This window comes from Artemia franciscana, chromosome 21 (assembly GCF_032884065.1).
Source record: "Artemia franciscana chromosome 21, ASM3288406v1, whole genome shotgun sequence".
Taxonomy (NCBI): domain Eukaryota; kingdom Metazoa; phylum Arthropoda; class Branchiopoda; order Anostraca; family Artemiidae; genus Artemia; species Artemia franciscana.
In genome coordinates, this window is record NC_088883.1 from 28,037,687 (window position 1) to 28,051,802 (window position 14,116).

Genomic DNA, 14,116 nt, shown 5'->3' on the forward strand with positions numbered 1-14,116 from the left:
CAGGGAGCCTTAACTACATTTCGTCGATGCATACCTGTAACAATTGTCCTACTATCCTTTTGAGAATAGTATATTCGTTGTTTGGTAACATAAAGATTTTTCAAAGAAAAGATTTTACAAACTCATCTTGTAATGCCCATTCCTGTGAAATAGTATCTCTTGGAAACTTTTCTTCGATTTTCTACTTTTACGCTCTGTTTCTTTTTATCAAACTTCACAGTTTTCAAATAGAATATTTTCTTCTCTTGTGTATTGAGTTTCCAGAAGTCCTCAAAAATTTCTTTTCTCACATTATAACTGATCAGGAATTTACATAAGAACTTGCTTGAGCTGCTACACGAACTTTCTTCCACTTTCATTTCTCTACCGAAAACTTTCTTGTGGATCTACCCAAAACTTTCTTGTTGATTGTGGATCAACAAGTATCTTTGCTTTGCTTATTCTGCCACTTGTTTCGAACCCATTGTGATGGGTTTGTTTTGATTTTTTCAATTTCTTTTTATTCTATATTGATTTGTCACTCTCCAGTTCATTTTATTATTATAGTAGGTGCTTCTATCTCTGCAGCAGAATTAGTACCACCTTCAGGTTCATTATAGTGTTCTAACCTCAGGGAGTCAAAACAACTGATTGCCTCAACAAATGCCTCTTTCCTTTCAAATATTATTCCTATTAAACATATTTGTATTCAAATAATTCTTTTTCTTCTTCTCAGATCAAGTTAGACTCCTACACTTCTCTTAGGAGTGTGTAGTTAGAGGTGCTGAGCACAAAACGGTCCAAAGGATATTGATCGAGCAGGGTCTAGCGATCCCTTAATTGACAGTCGCGGTCCCTTTCCAAATAGTTGAGGTTAGAAAAGGAAAAAGAGGATTTGGCTGGCTAACTGCTCAGATTTCCGATTCGTGCTAGGAAATCACAATTACATCTACTGTCATGTAAATTGGATCCAGATCCAGGGTTTTTCCATTAGGCGGTAAACCAGCTAGTGTCTTCTGTAGAAAACCCCATTCAGCAGATAGGTCCCCACGGATAGGTTGGAGTGATATAGCGAGGGAGAAGTTTTTGGCCTTTTCCAAAATGGACCTTCTGGAGCTTCCTATCCTTTCGACTTAATAGGATCTTCTCTGGGAATTCTGTGAATTTATTATCAGGACGTTGATAAATAATTAGAAAACTAAAGAAAATGATAATCAAATAGATGGATATGGAACAATACAGCTTACGGCCCTTATCCAGTCCTAGTCGCTTAACCTCTCACTCGATTTAAATTCAATTTCATACTAACTGAATCCTTCCAGGACTTCATACAATTTAATATTGAATGAATCCTTCGAGGTTCTCATATAATTTCAAAGCTTGCCCAAAAACCTCCTAAGTCAGAGCCACGGTCCAGAGACAAAAAACTGCAAAGATAATTTTGGATTGGTATCAATAATTCTTTCAAACAAACAAAAACTAACCAAAACCATTCAACCTTTGCGCCTTCTGTGTCTATACCAAAAAAGAAAAAATGGAGGCATGTACCTGAGATTAGATAAATCAACAAAATTTGAAAAATTCAACTTCAAAGACTTTTCTGATCTCAATAAACAATGCAAAAAAAAGAGCTAAGAGCTCATATGGCACTTGTGACGAAGCCGGAAGAGCCAAGAACTCATATGGCATGAGCTCTAGCAAAATTCTAAGAATCAATAGATTGATTTAAAAAGGAAAATCAGAGGCTTAATGCCCCTCGGGATTTAAAATAAGAGCTCTTAGACACTTCTAAATATCTAAATATCTCTTAGGTCCTTCTAAATATCAAAATTCAGTAAGATCCGATCACCCATTCGTAAGTTAAAAATACCTAATTTTTTCTAATTTTTCCTCTCCCTTCAGCCCCCCAGATGGTCGAATCAGGAAAAATAAATTTATCAGGTCAATTTGTATCAGGTCCCTGACACACCTACCAATTTTCATCGTCCTAGCACGTCCAGAAGCACTAAACTCGCCAAAGCACTGGACTCCCCCCTAACTCCCCCAAAGACAGTGGATCCAGTCCTTTTACGTCAATATTGTATTTACGACATTTTCTTATTCTACCCACCAAGTTTCATCCCGATCCCTCCACTGTAAGCGTTTTCCAAGATTCTAGGTTTCCCCCTCCATCTCCCCGGTCTGGATCCGGTCGGAATTCAAAATTAGGAGTTTTTTTCTCATTTTTCCTAATTTTTCCGAATTAACCGTCACCCCACTCCTCTCCCCTGATGGTCGAATCGGGGAAACGACTATTTCTATTTAATCTGGTCTGGCCCCTGATATTGTCCTATCTTATCTGGAAGTGCCTAAACTAGCAAAACCAGGACCGACAGACAGACAGACTGACCAACAGACCGACAGAATTTGCGATCGCTAAGTGTCATTTGGTTAATACCAAGTGCCATAAAAAATAACCGTCAACAAACTCCAAGATTTTAGCCTAACTACCAAGGAATAAAAGGGTGGTCTTATATGCAACACAACTGATTACTAGAACACTAACCAGCTGCTTTAATGTGCTTCTTTTAAAAGTATTGTTAATCAATATCAGAACAATAAAGATTGGCAGAGCTCTTGAAAAAGGAAACAAATTATCCTCATATTATGCAAACACAACATAAAACCAAGTTTAATATAAGAGTTTAGTTCTAGTTTCACGTTATTTATTATATTTCCTTACGCAACACACCTAAGGTTACTACTGAGGATCCACAGCACTGCTTATCCCTTGAGACAAAGATTAGAAATCTAGTAACGCTAATGTAAAGTGAAACTCACATTTACACTACTTGAATAATCTTCGGTGTCCATTACTTTTTGTAACTCATTCCAAAGGTTTCCTTGGAGGGGGAGGGGGGGCTTTTTCTTTCCAGAAGTCCCGAAACTTCCCATTAAGGCCACATTTAGTTCTTTTTTTTTTTAGCCTGTGTCTAATCCTCCCAAATGTATATCTAAAAACCTTTTCCATCCATGTTTGCTCTAGAACAACCGATCAGAATTTAATTTGTTTGGTTACTCCTATTTTTCCCAAACAAAACTTTAATTCTGTTCAAATATCCTGAAATCGTTTAATTTTCCTCTCCTTATCTCCATGGGATGACCATTTCTTTTCCTTTCACTGGGAATTAACCCTATGGTAATCTATACTTATGATTTGTATAGTTGGGTAAAAGGTGTTTTCCTGAGGAGGGATGGACAACTGGATTGTAAGAGGGTGAGGTTTATCGTGTTTTGTTAGACCTTAGTTTTACCCAAACTGCTTATATTTAGAAAGGAAAATAGTCTGGGTCATTACTGGCCAAAGCCTCTCCGAGCTACGTCCATAATTAAGAGTATTGCAGTGAGATGTTTGACCAGTTAGACTACTAAGACCAGTTAGACCGTTAGAAGAATTTCGGTTAATACCCTATGATCCTTAGCAAACATAGGGTATTAACCAAAATTTTGGTTATATTACTCAGTTAACGTCGTTCACTTCATTTACTTGTAGCTTATTTGGATGAACAGAACATGAAATTGGTAGGTGCGTTTTCCCATAATTATTTTTAAAGTATGATTTCCTTTTTTTTGGGAAATGATAATTATTTTGAATAATTATTTGAAGTTTTTTGTTTATTACCAGAGTATCCTTAAAACAGCCAAGACAGATAGTCTGAGTGAGGGGCAAAACTTGGATAATATTTGGGACAATCAATTTAATTTTACTAGTTGAATTATTCCACACATTTTCGTAAAGTATTTATAGTTTAAATTCTATTTGATGCAAATACTTAGAAGAGAAGTAGATAAGAGAAATTTTCAAAATTTTCTTTGACACTTTTTATGTAAAGCATTAGTGACAAGTTAGTTTTTATAACTTGACTGGGGTCTTTATTGGGAAATGATAATTATTCTGAACATTTTGTTTTTTGTTTATTACCAGAGTATCCTTAAAAAAACAAAAAACACTTGAATTTCATGGAGAGATTTCATGCGCGCTATTGTGTCGGTGTGCCTGATAACGTCTTGAGGGGTCATTAGCTCTAATAGTTTGCCTCCTATCTGGCCTCCAGAATAGATTGACCCATCACGACTAACGACAGCTTCTATTACTTTTGCTAAATCTATGTATGTAAGATGTATTAATTTTACAATTCCTCATCTTAAAATGATACCCAATGAAAATTTGGATAATCTTAGAAATAGGAATTGAACTCTCCCAAATTGGGATGCAGATTTGATAGAAATTTGAGAATCCTAGGACCACTACTGGCGCAGTATGATATTTCTTACTTTTTTACCAGAGAAGGGTAGTCAAGCAAACATAAGAACTGTCAGCAATAAATTTGTGATTATGCTATTCATGCATTTATGCATTATTATTTGCAATATTTTCTTTCGTATTGCGTTCTTGACCTATGCCAGAGCCTACCTGACTTTTTTCTATCAAATTCTTTACTATTCGTTTAATATGACTTTTAATAATTGTAAAGGCAAATATTTTCAAACCTTCACTAAAAATGACAATAAATGAAACGTTCTCGAATAGTATGTCTCCTGCTACTACGCTTCCATTTTATTTTGCTTTTGAGATGCATTACTGCCTTAGTAGGATTTTTTTTTTTCGTGATAGTTTTTTCCAGCCATAGCTTTCATAAGTCGGATATGATATTGCAAAAAAAGGTAGGAATGACGACAGTAAACGAAGAAAAACACTTTCTCTGAAGTTTAATAGCGTTTTCCAAATTCGGGGATTTTATTTGGCTTGTGTTTTGTTTTCGATTAGAAGTGCCAAAGGAAGTAAAAAGGAGGAATTTACACGCCATAAGCATCTTCAAAACATAGAAAATAACATCACAAGCCAATTTGTGTTGAAAATACTTCTATACGAACTTCTTCAAATTTAAGCAATTGCGGGGGCCAAATATAAAAAAAGGAGAAAAAAATATGTCCAAAAATCACCCAAAATTAATGTAAAACATATGTAATGTAAAACATAATGTAAAACAAATCACCCAAAATTAATGTAAAACATTTTATTTTGCTTTTGAGATGCATTACTGCCTTAGTAGGATTTTTTTTTTTCGTGATAGTTTTTTCCAGCCATAGCTTTCATAAGTCGGATATGATATTGCAAAAAAAGGTAGGAATGACGACAGTAAACGAAGAAAAACACTTTCTCTGAAGTTTAATAGCGTTTTCCAAATTCGGGGATTTTATTTGGCTTGTGTTTTGTTTTCGATTAGAAGTGCCAAAGGAAGTAAAAAGGAGGAATTTACACGCCATAAGCATCTTCAAAACATAGAAAATAACATCACAAGCCAATTTGTGTTGAAAATACTTCTATACGAACTTCTTCAAATTTAAGCAATTGCGGGGGCCAAATATAAAAAAAGGAGAAAAAAATATGTCCAAAAATCACCCAAAATTAATGTAAAACATATGGCCAAAAAAAGTTTAATATGGTTTAGCTTTCCTTTGAAAGTATAGTTGGCTTTGGGAACCAACAAATTCTTATTGTTTATGTTTTTACGGACAAAAGCGTTGTCAAGATCTATGAATTAGTTTTTCTTTTCTTTTCTTTCAAGTGTAAAACTACCACAAACCACCCTTAATAAATTAGCGAAACCCAAATTGAACACAAATTATAAAAGATAATATGGTCAAACTAAAAAACGAGCAAAAATTAAGAAAAAAGTAAGGCTTACAACTCCCATGTTTTCTCAAGACCAGAAGTTGGCTTTAGGAACCAACAATTTCTCATTGTTTAAGTTTTTACAGAGGAAAGCGTTGTCAAATTCTGCAAATTAGTTTTTCTAATAGTTCAAGTGCAAAACTACAGCAAATCACCATTAAAAAATATATAAAACCCAAAACGAAAAGAAATTACAATGTTGACCTTGTTGAGTTGACCTAGTCTAACTCACGAGCAAAAATTAAAGAGGTAGTGACTGAAGACCCCAATGCCTAATAACTAAAGATCAGAACATAATTTGCACTTAAGTGAAAAAAAAAACCAGATGACCGTGGATTGTCAATTTAATATACGTATTCTGGTATTTATTCCTTAAAGTCTTAATGCTTCTTTATTTATTAAAGTTAAAAAAGTTAAAACATTTAAAATGTGTTTTGTTTTCAGTAACGTGTAAATTATGTTCTGGTCTTGAGAAGGTGTTGGGGTTGTCAGACTTATTCATATATTTTGTTTTTGCTCGTTTTGAATTTGACACGGTTATTTATTGTAATTTTTGTTCATTTTTGGTTTAGATTATTTATTGATGGTGATTTTGGATAGTTTTACTCTACAAAAAGATCCAATGATTCTTCTAGTAATAATTGGACTGCAACACTAAATAGCTGCTAATATTACAGAGTACTAATAGGTTGTAAAGAAAACGGTATTAGAGTTCACATTCCCTACCGCAGGTACTGTTCTCCATTTCTTGGCACTTCAGCCAGGAAATGTGATGGGAGGTTTGGGGGCAACCATCCTGTCCTTTCGCGCATCCTTCCTGTTTACTTTCCCCAGATTTCTCAAGGTCAAATTTTAAAGCTGGTTGCCTCTGTCTGAGCTTACAGAGTTACGCTAGTGACCCCCGTCCCAAACTAAATAATTGGGTACAACAGGATTCGAACCCTCGCTCTCTCAGACAAAGGATCTTGAATCCAACACACCAACCCACTCGGCCAGGGTACTTATTCTAAAACAATCGTGTTATTGTGTGATTAAACAAAGGAACTGAATAAGGAACTCACTCAGTGAATTACTGAATAGAGAAATTCATTACATTGCAGCAGTTTGACTTTTGAAGTGAGAGAGGGTATACTAAAATAAGTTTTATTTTTGATAATTTAAAGCTAGTATGCTTAAATGACTTGGATCTACCTGTCTAGTTTTTTCTAGGTTATCTTGGTGGTTCTCGGAGCAGCGATGAATTTGGCACAAGAAACAATTCCTAAGCGAATACAAGTTGAGAGGCAAGATGAAGGATTGACAACTTCTGAAATAAAATTACCAGTTGAAGAAGGTATGGAAGGCGTTGGTACCCATTACCAAAACTACTACCCCCATAGTTATCGTAACTACTACCCTTCATATAATTATGGTAGTTATGTAAGGCAATCAAGCTGGTCACCAAGTTCGAAGGATCCACCCCTTCCAAAGGGTTTATATTGGAGGGAGTTAAAGGGTTATTATTTGACTCAACAAGGGACTTTGGAACGCCTAAATGGGTAAAAAAAGAGGAGAGGAGTTGAAGAATGGAAGTCAAATTATAGAATTGCTGGTGCATGTTTCCTTGTTTTTTTTTTTGTTTTTTTTTACAATTAAATCGTTTATAGCTACATAGTTCTAACATTTTAGAAAGAAGGACAGTCCAATTTTATTGTCAAACAATTTCAAATTTATTTTCCATACTGATTTCTTTCAGGGCTCCCCATTCCGCCACAAAATCTTTCCTCTGTACCAATCTTTGAAAAGGAAATCCTGCTTGCGTGTCCTCATAGTGGCATCAGGGAGTATCGTTCACGAGTTTGCCTCGCCAAAACTTTCATAACGAACGTAGCTGCAGAGTGACTTTGAGGAGCGACACACCTTGAGAAAATTATAGCCTAGTAAACAACACAAATTACTTATGATAAGTTTTAAGAGAAGAAAAGCGGGGTTTTAGGAAGGGTAGAAGATATGCTGGCAAACCTTTCACTTAGATTAATACTTCAGAAGGACCTGAGTCATCAAACACCTTTATTCCCCAGTTTTAAGGATCATGAATAAGCGTTAGATTCGGCTTACAGAGGAGCCATAACGAAGGTCTTATTCTTGTATGGTATTAAATAAATAAAAGCATTTTTTTAAATCAAGGAGCGACATTAAAACTCAAAATGAAAAGAAATTACTCCCTATATGAAGGGAGCTGTCCCCTCCTCAACGCCTCGCTCTTTACCCTAAAGTTTTTATTCCTTATAAAGTAGAGTTGTGACAAAGAGTCAAACTTTAGCTTAAATAGTGAGGTATTGAGGAGGGGACAGCTTCTTTTATATACGGAATAATTTCTGTTCGTCTTAAGTTTTAATGTCACTCCTTACTTTTAGTTAAAAAACCTGTTTTTTATATTTAATTTCTGAACGTGTTTCAACTAATGCATGTACAAATTCGGCTCACTTTTCATGAAAAGTAAAACAATTCTTGTTCTACTTTTCTTGTTAAGGTGTTAAAGAGGGGTTGCCCCCTCCTTTGATCTTTACACAAAAGATGTTAGCACTTTAAAAAAGAAGCTTCCAATTCTAATTAAACGGCCCCCGTATTTCAGTAGCCGCTGTTGAAAATATGGACAAACATTCAAACTTTAGCGTAAAGAGCAAGGTATTGAGGAGGGGGCAACTCTTCATATAGGGAACATTTTATCTTCGTTTTTCAAATAATTCCCGTAAATCTGGCTCACCCTCTATGAAATATACCCCTCTCCCTCCCAGAAATCCTCTCTGTAGAAATTTCTTCCAACAGAAAGTGTACCCTTCCCATCATATTCCCTACCAGACAGTTCCATCCTCGCTGAGAATCTTCCCTCCCTGCTAAATTCCTAGCGGATGATTCAGCCTGAAAATATCTCCTTAGCAGTCTTTCATTTTTATAAGACTTAATCAATAATCGGTTTCTTGATCACTCCATAAATGCCCCCTTCAGCAGAAAATAATATCCCGGAAATCAAAACACGCAGAAAATAGCTCCCGGATAATTAACCCGGAACATATCCACATGAAAAATTTGGCAAAAAGAATGCAAGACAACTAAAAAGAATTTCATATACTACTAGCTGTTGGGGTGGCGCTTCGCGCCACCCCAACACCTAGTTGGTGGGGCGCTTCGCGCCGCCCCAAGCCCCCCCGCGCACGTAAGTCGTTACGCGCCATATTAGTTACGCGCCATTGTAGTTGTGTCCCTGTGTCCCACCTGTGAATATAGATAGATTTATATATGTGTTTCAAACTACGTAAAAATTGCGAATATACAAAATTTTTGGCTTTCCCACTACTGGGAGCTTTCCGTTTCCAATTGCCAGCAATTGATCTGAAAATGTTTGACCAGAGTCATCGTTTTGCAATCGGACACGCATATTTGTAGTTAATTTTAATATTTTTACGTGTTCTCATAAATTAGAATTTTTCAGGCAAGCATTCATTTCGTCTGCAGGAGTTAAACTACGTAAAAATTGCGAATATACAACATTCTTGGCTTTCCCATTGTCTGTGCATATACAAAGCCGTATGTGCTAATAATGACGTCATATGCAAACGCTCTTTTTACAAACAAACAAACATGCATACACACAACTCGTTTTTATATAGATAGATAGATAAGTAGATACAATACAAATTAACTGCGCAAAACTTGCGAATATACAACATTTTTCGCAGTCCAATTGTCGCTGCATATAAATAGATTGTCAGGTTTACCGACCCTCGAACATGCAACGCACAATTGTCCATGGGAAAAACAATCAGTATTAAGATCTATACCACATTTTTCTAATGATTGACCTTGAGCTTTGTTAATGGTGATTGCAAATGCTAATCGAATTGGGAATTGCAATCTTTTAAATTGAAAAGGCAGATCCGTTGGAATCATGGGAATGCGAGGAATAAGAACAGCCTCACTCTCAAAAGGCCCTGTCAAGATTGTGGCCTCTATTAGGTTTTCCATTGTTTTTTTTACGGCAAGTCGCGTGCCATTGCAAAGCTTTGGTGGGTTGATATTTCTTAAAAGTATTATTGGTACGCCTATTTTTAGTTGTAGCACGTGTGGTGGAAACCCTGAAAGATCTATGGAATTTAAAAATTCAGATAGATAATTAACCGCTTCATTTGGTTCCAAAACCGTGTCGACTGACTTGTAAAGGACTGCCTGGTCTCGAATCTTGGTCAAAACAATATTGTTGATTTCGTGGACGTCTATATTTTTGGGTGCGAGAATCGCTCTTTCACTAAGCCATTTATTATTTTTATAATTTTTTAGAATATTCGGAAATACTTTTTCAATCAATTCATTTTTGGACGTCACTAAATTACAGAAATCAGCAGGTAGTTGTATACGTCCTGAAATTTAGTCTATCGTATCATAAATGTCTTTTTGTTCCGATGTTAACTTGGAAATGTTGTTTTGTACATACGACAATAGATCATTCGTAACTGTAACTTTTCTCACGATCCAATTCTACACATGTCGAAACAGCAGCGATACGGTTAGGTGACGGCATTCCCAAATCCTGAAGAGGTTTGTTTGCCATACGTACGCACAAATCTTCTATAATAACTAAAGTGTAGTTATAAATTTCTGATGTAAAATCAAAAGTCATATCTGATGTCTCTAACTGTTTTCGATGGAGTATATCTTCGGACATTTTTGACTTATATTTTTCCCATAACTCTGTAGGAGCTGATGGAGAGCAAGTTGTTAAAATGATGCCAAAAAATGCACGAATTTGACTTGGGGTTGACGTTTCGCACTAATGGGGAATATGGAACAACCCACTGGTTATCTACTTCGATGGTGGTACCGTTGCCATTGTAGGTTCTTCAGTCATTTTACAATTAGAAATTTCTCTTTCAACGGTCTTCTTACAATTAAAAATTTGTCTTTGAACGATATTCTTAAATACCTGTGTCCTGGTCGTCATTTATATTCCCTGTGTCCCGGTCGTCATTTGTGTCCCGGTATCCCAGTCTGTAATTTCTCTTTGAGTGTCCCGGTCGTTATTTATATTCCCTCTGTCCCGGTCGTCATTTGTGTCCCGGTCTGTAATTTCTCTTTGAGTGTTTTTTCTTTTTAGTATTTTTTAGTTTTTTACATTTTTTCTTTTTTCAGTTTTCTTTTTCTTCTTTATTTTTCAGCTTCACTATGAAATACATATCGCCGAACCTTTGTTGTTTTAACTAAAATCTGGTAGGCATTGATGACCTTATCCGAGTCAAAATCCCAAACCCAATCATCATCGCTATCATTTTCAGTTTTGATATGTTTTGACTCTCGCTGTCCAGGTGGATCTTCATCTAACTGCGCGGTTTTGCGTTCTTTAGCCTCAAGCCTGTTTCCTTGCTGTTCTTTTGATTCCTCGGCACGCTTTCTTTTCTGACTTTCTCTATCAGCAGCAAGTTTTTTGGCATAGACTCTTTGAGCATCTTCATCGGCTTTTGCCATTGTAAGTTCATCAGTCATTTTAAACTTAAACATTAATAGATTTCTACGTGAACATATATGTCTTAAATATCTTTAATGACGTCACCGTCATAGCAAAAATGACGACAATTAACTTCATGACGTCAGCCGACACAGAAACATGACGTCACCTGATCCACAGACAGACACACAGACAGACAACTTATTTTTATATATATAGATTTCTGTCAAATCTCCCCAGTGTAACATTTCCCCTGGAAATTTTACCTCATCCCCCAGAAATTTCCCTCCCCAAGGAAGATTTACCCTGTAGAAATCCACCCCACCCCCCCCCCCAAAAAAAAAGGTCTGTATACTTCCTAATAACAACTAATATACTCAAAACAATACAAATTTTAACTCACAGGCCTCTTCCCATGGACTATAGGGGGGGGTATTTTACCCCTAAAGACATAGTAAATTGATTTTTCAATTTTATTGAACAAATTGGATATTTCAAAATTTTGATCAGATAACTTTGGGGAATAAGGGGTGTAGGTGTGGGTCTTGTTGCCCTCTAATCTTTTTGGTTACTTAAAAAGGGCGCTAGAACTTTTATTTTTTGTTTGAATGCACCCTCTCCCAATCTTCTAGGACAATTATTTTAATACCCCTGTAAAAAATAAATAAACACGCATCCGTGATCGGTGTTCTGGCAAAAGAAGAAAAATTCAACATTTTGCAGATAGGAGCTTGAAACTTCTACAGTAGGGTTCTCTGTTACGGTGAATATGATGGCGTGATTTTTATTAAGATTCCTTGAATTTTAGGGGGTGTTTCCCTCCTATTTCAAAAGTCTGGCAATTTTTTTTAGGCTCGTAACTTTTGATAGGTGAAACTAAACTTGATGAGTCTTATATATTTGGAATCCACATAATAAGTTGATTCTTTAGTTATATCTATTAATATTAAAATTCTGCTTTTTAGAGTTTCGGTTACTATTGAGCCGAGTCCCTCATTACTTACAGTTCTTTACCACGAATTATTTGATACCAGACCAACATATTAAAGAGATTATTGCTGATTAAAAGAATATGATTGCTGTGATTAAGGTAAGAAATCAGATCAGTAGTTCGTTTCGTATTAAATTGGGAGTTCAGTAGGGTCACTTTCTATCCCCATTTTAAATGGAGCATTTTAGATAAGATAAGATATTTATTTCAAAAAGACTATCTCAAGCCCTCAAAGGGCCGAATTCGGACTTTGGAGTCGACTAACAAAGCAAACAAAGCAAAAAACACTAACACTAATAAAGCAGTAACAAAGCAAAAAAAAATAATAATAATAATAATAATGAATAATCAAATTATGAGTAAAAAAAAAAAACAAACAAAAAAAAAACAAAAAAAAAACGGTCAAACTAAACTTGAACAAATGCAAGTCAGAAAATTTTTTATTTATTCCTTAAAGTCTTAATACTTCTTAATCTATTAAAGTTAAAAAAGTTAAAACATTTAAAATGTGTTTTGTTTTCAGTAACGTGTAAATTATGTTCTGGTCTTGAGAAGGTGTTGGGGTTGTCAGACTTATTCATATATTTTTTTTTTCGCTCGTTTTGAATTTGACACGGTTATTTATTGTAATTTTTGTTCATTTTTGGTTTAGATTATTTATAGTTTTACTCTACAAAAAGATCCAATGATTCTTCTAGTAATAATTGGCCTGCAACACTAAATAGCTGCTAATATTACAGAGTACTAATAGGTTGTAAAGAAAACGGCATTAGAGCTCACATTCCCTACCGCAGGTACTATTCTCCATTTCTTGGCACTTCAGCCAGGAAATGTGATGGGAGGTTTGGGGGCAACCATCCTGTGCTTCCGCACATCCCTCCTGTTTACTTTCCCCAGATTTCTCCAGGTCAAATTTTAAAGCTGGTCGCCTCTGTCTGAGCTTACAGAATTACGCTAGTGACCCCCGTCCCAAACTAAATAATTGGGTACAACAGGATTCGAACCCTCTCCCTCTCAGACAAAGGATCTTAAATCCAACACACCAACCCACTCGGCCAGGGTACTTATTCTAAAACAATCGTGTTATTTTGTGATTAAACAAAGGAACTGAATAAGGAACTGACTCAGTGAATTACTGAATAGAGTAATTCATTATATTGCAGCAGTGTGACTTTTGAAGTGAGAGAGGGTATACTAAAATAAGTTTTATTTTTGATAATTTAAAGCTAATATGCTTAAACAAGTTAGATCTACCAGTCTAGTTTTTTCTAGGTTATCTTGGTGGTTCTCGGAGCAGCGATGATTTTGGCACAAGAAACAATTCCTAAGCGAATACAAGTTGAGAGGCAAGATGAAGGATTGACAACTTCTGAAATAAATTTACCAGTTGAAGAAGGTATGGAAGGCGTTGGTACCCATTACCAAAACTACTACCCCCCTAGTTATCGTCACTACTACCCTTCATATAATTATGGTAGTTATGTAAGGTCATCAAACTGGTCTAGTTCGAAGGATCCACCCCTTCCAAAGGGTTTATATTGGAGGGAGTTAAAGGGTTATTATTATTCTCAAGGGGCTTTGTTACCCCTAAACCCCTGAGGATAGACATAATGAAGAAGGAAAAGAGGAGTTGAAGGGAGGAGGTCAAAATTATAGAGGTGCTGGTGTATTATTGCTGGTGTATGTTTCTTTGTTTGTTTTTTTGACAATGAAATCGTTTATAGCTACATAATTCTAACATTTTAGAAGGAAGTACAGTCCAATTTTATTTTCAAAGACTGTCAAGTTTCATTTTCCATACTGATTTCTTTCAGGACTCCCCATTCCGCCACAAGATCTTTCCTCTGTACCCATCTCTAAAAAGGAGATCCCGCTTGCGTGTCCTCATTGTGGTATAAGGGAGTATCGTTCACGAGTTTGCCTCGCCAAAAATTTCATAACGAACGGTGCT

The 14,116-nt window shown here is 35.8% G+C and overlaps 2 long non-coding RNA genes across 2 annotated transcripts; both read left to right on the plus strand.

The window, feature by feature from the left end:
- The first annotated feature begins 3,334 nt into the window (after positions 1 to 3,334).
- Positions 3,335 to 7,344, plus strand: LOC136040752 (uncharacterized). The gene is made up of 2 exons (XR_010620873.1): positions 3,335 to 3,540; positions 6,905 to 7,344. It is a non-coding gene; the product is annotated as an uncharacterized LOC136040752 (long non-coding RNA).
- A 4,250-nt stretch (positions 7,345 to 11,594) lies between these two features.
- LOC136040753 (uncharacterized) lies at positions 11,595 to 13,897 on the plus strand. Its single transcript, XR_010620874.1, has 2 exons — positions 11,595 to 12,264; positions 13,438 to 13,897. It is a non-coding gene; the product is annotated as an uncharacterized LOC136040753 (long non-coding RNA).
- The last annotated feature ends 219 nt before the right edge of the window (positions 13,898 to 14,116 follow it).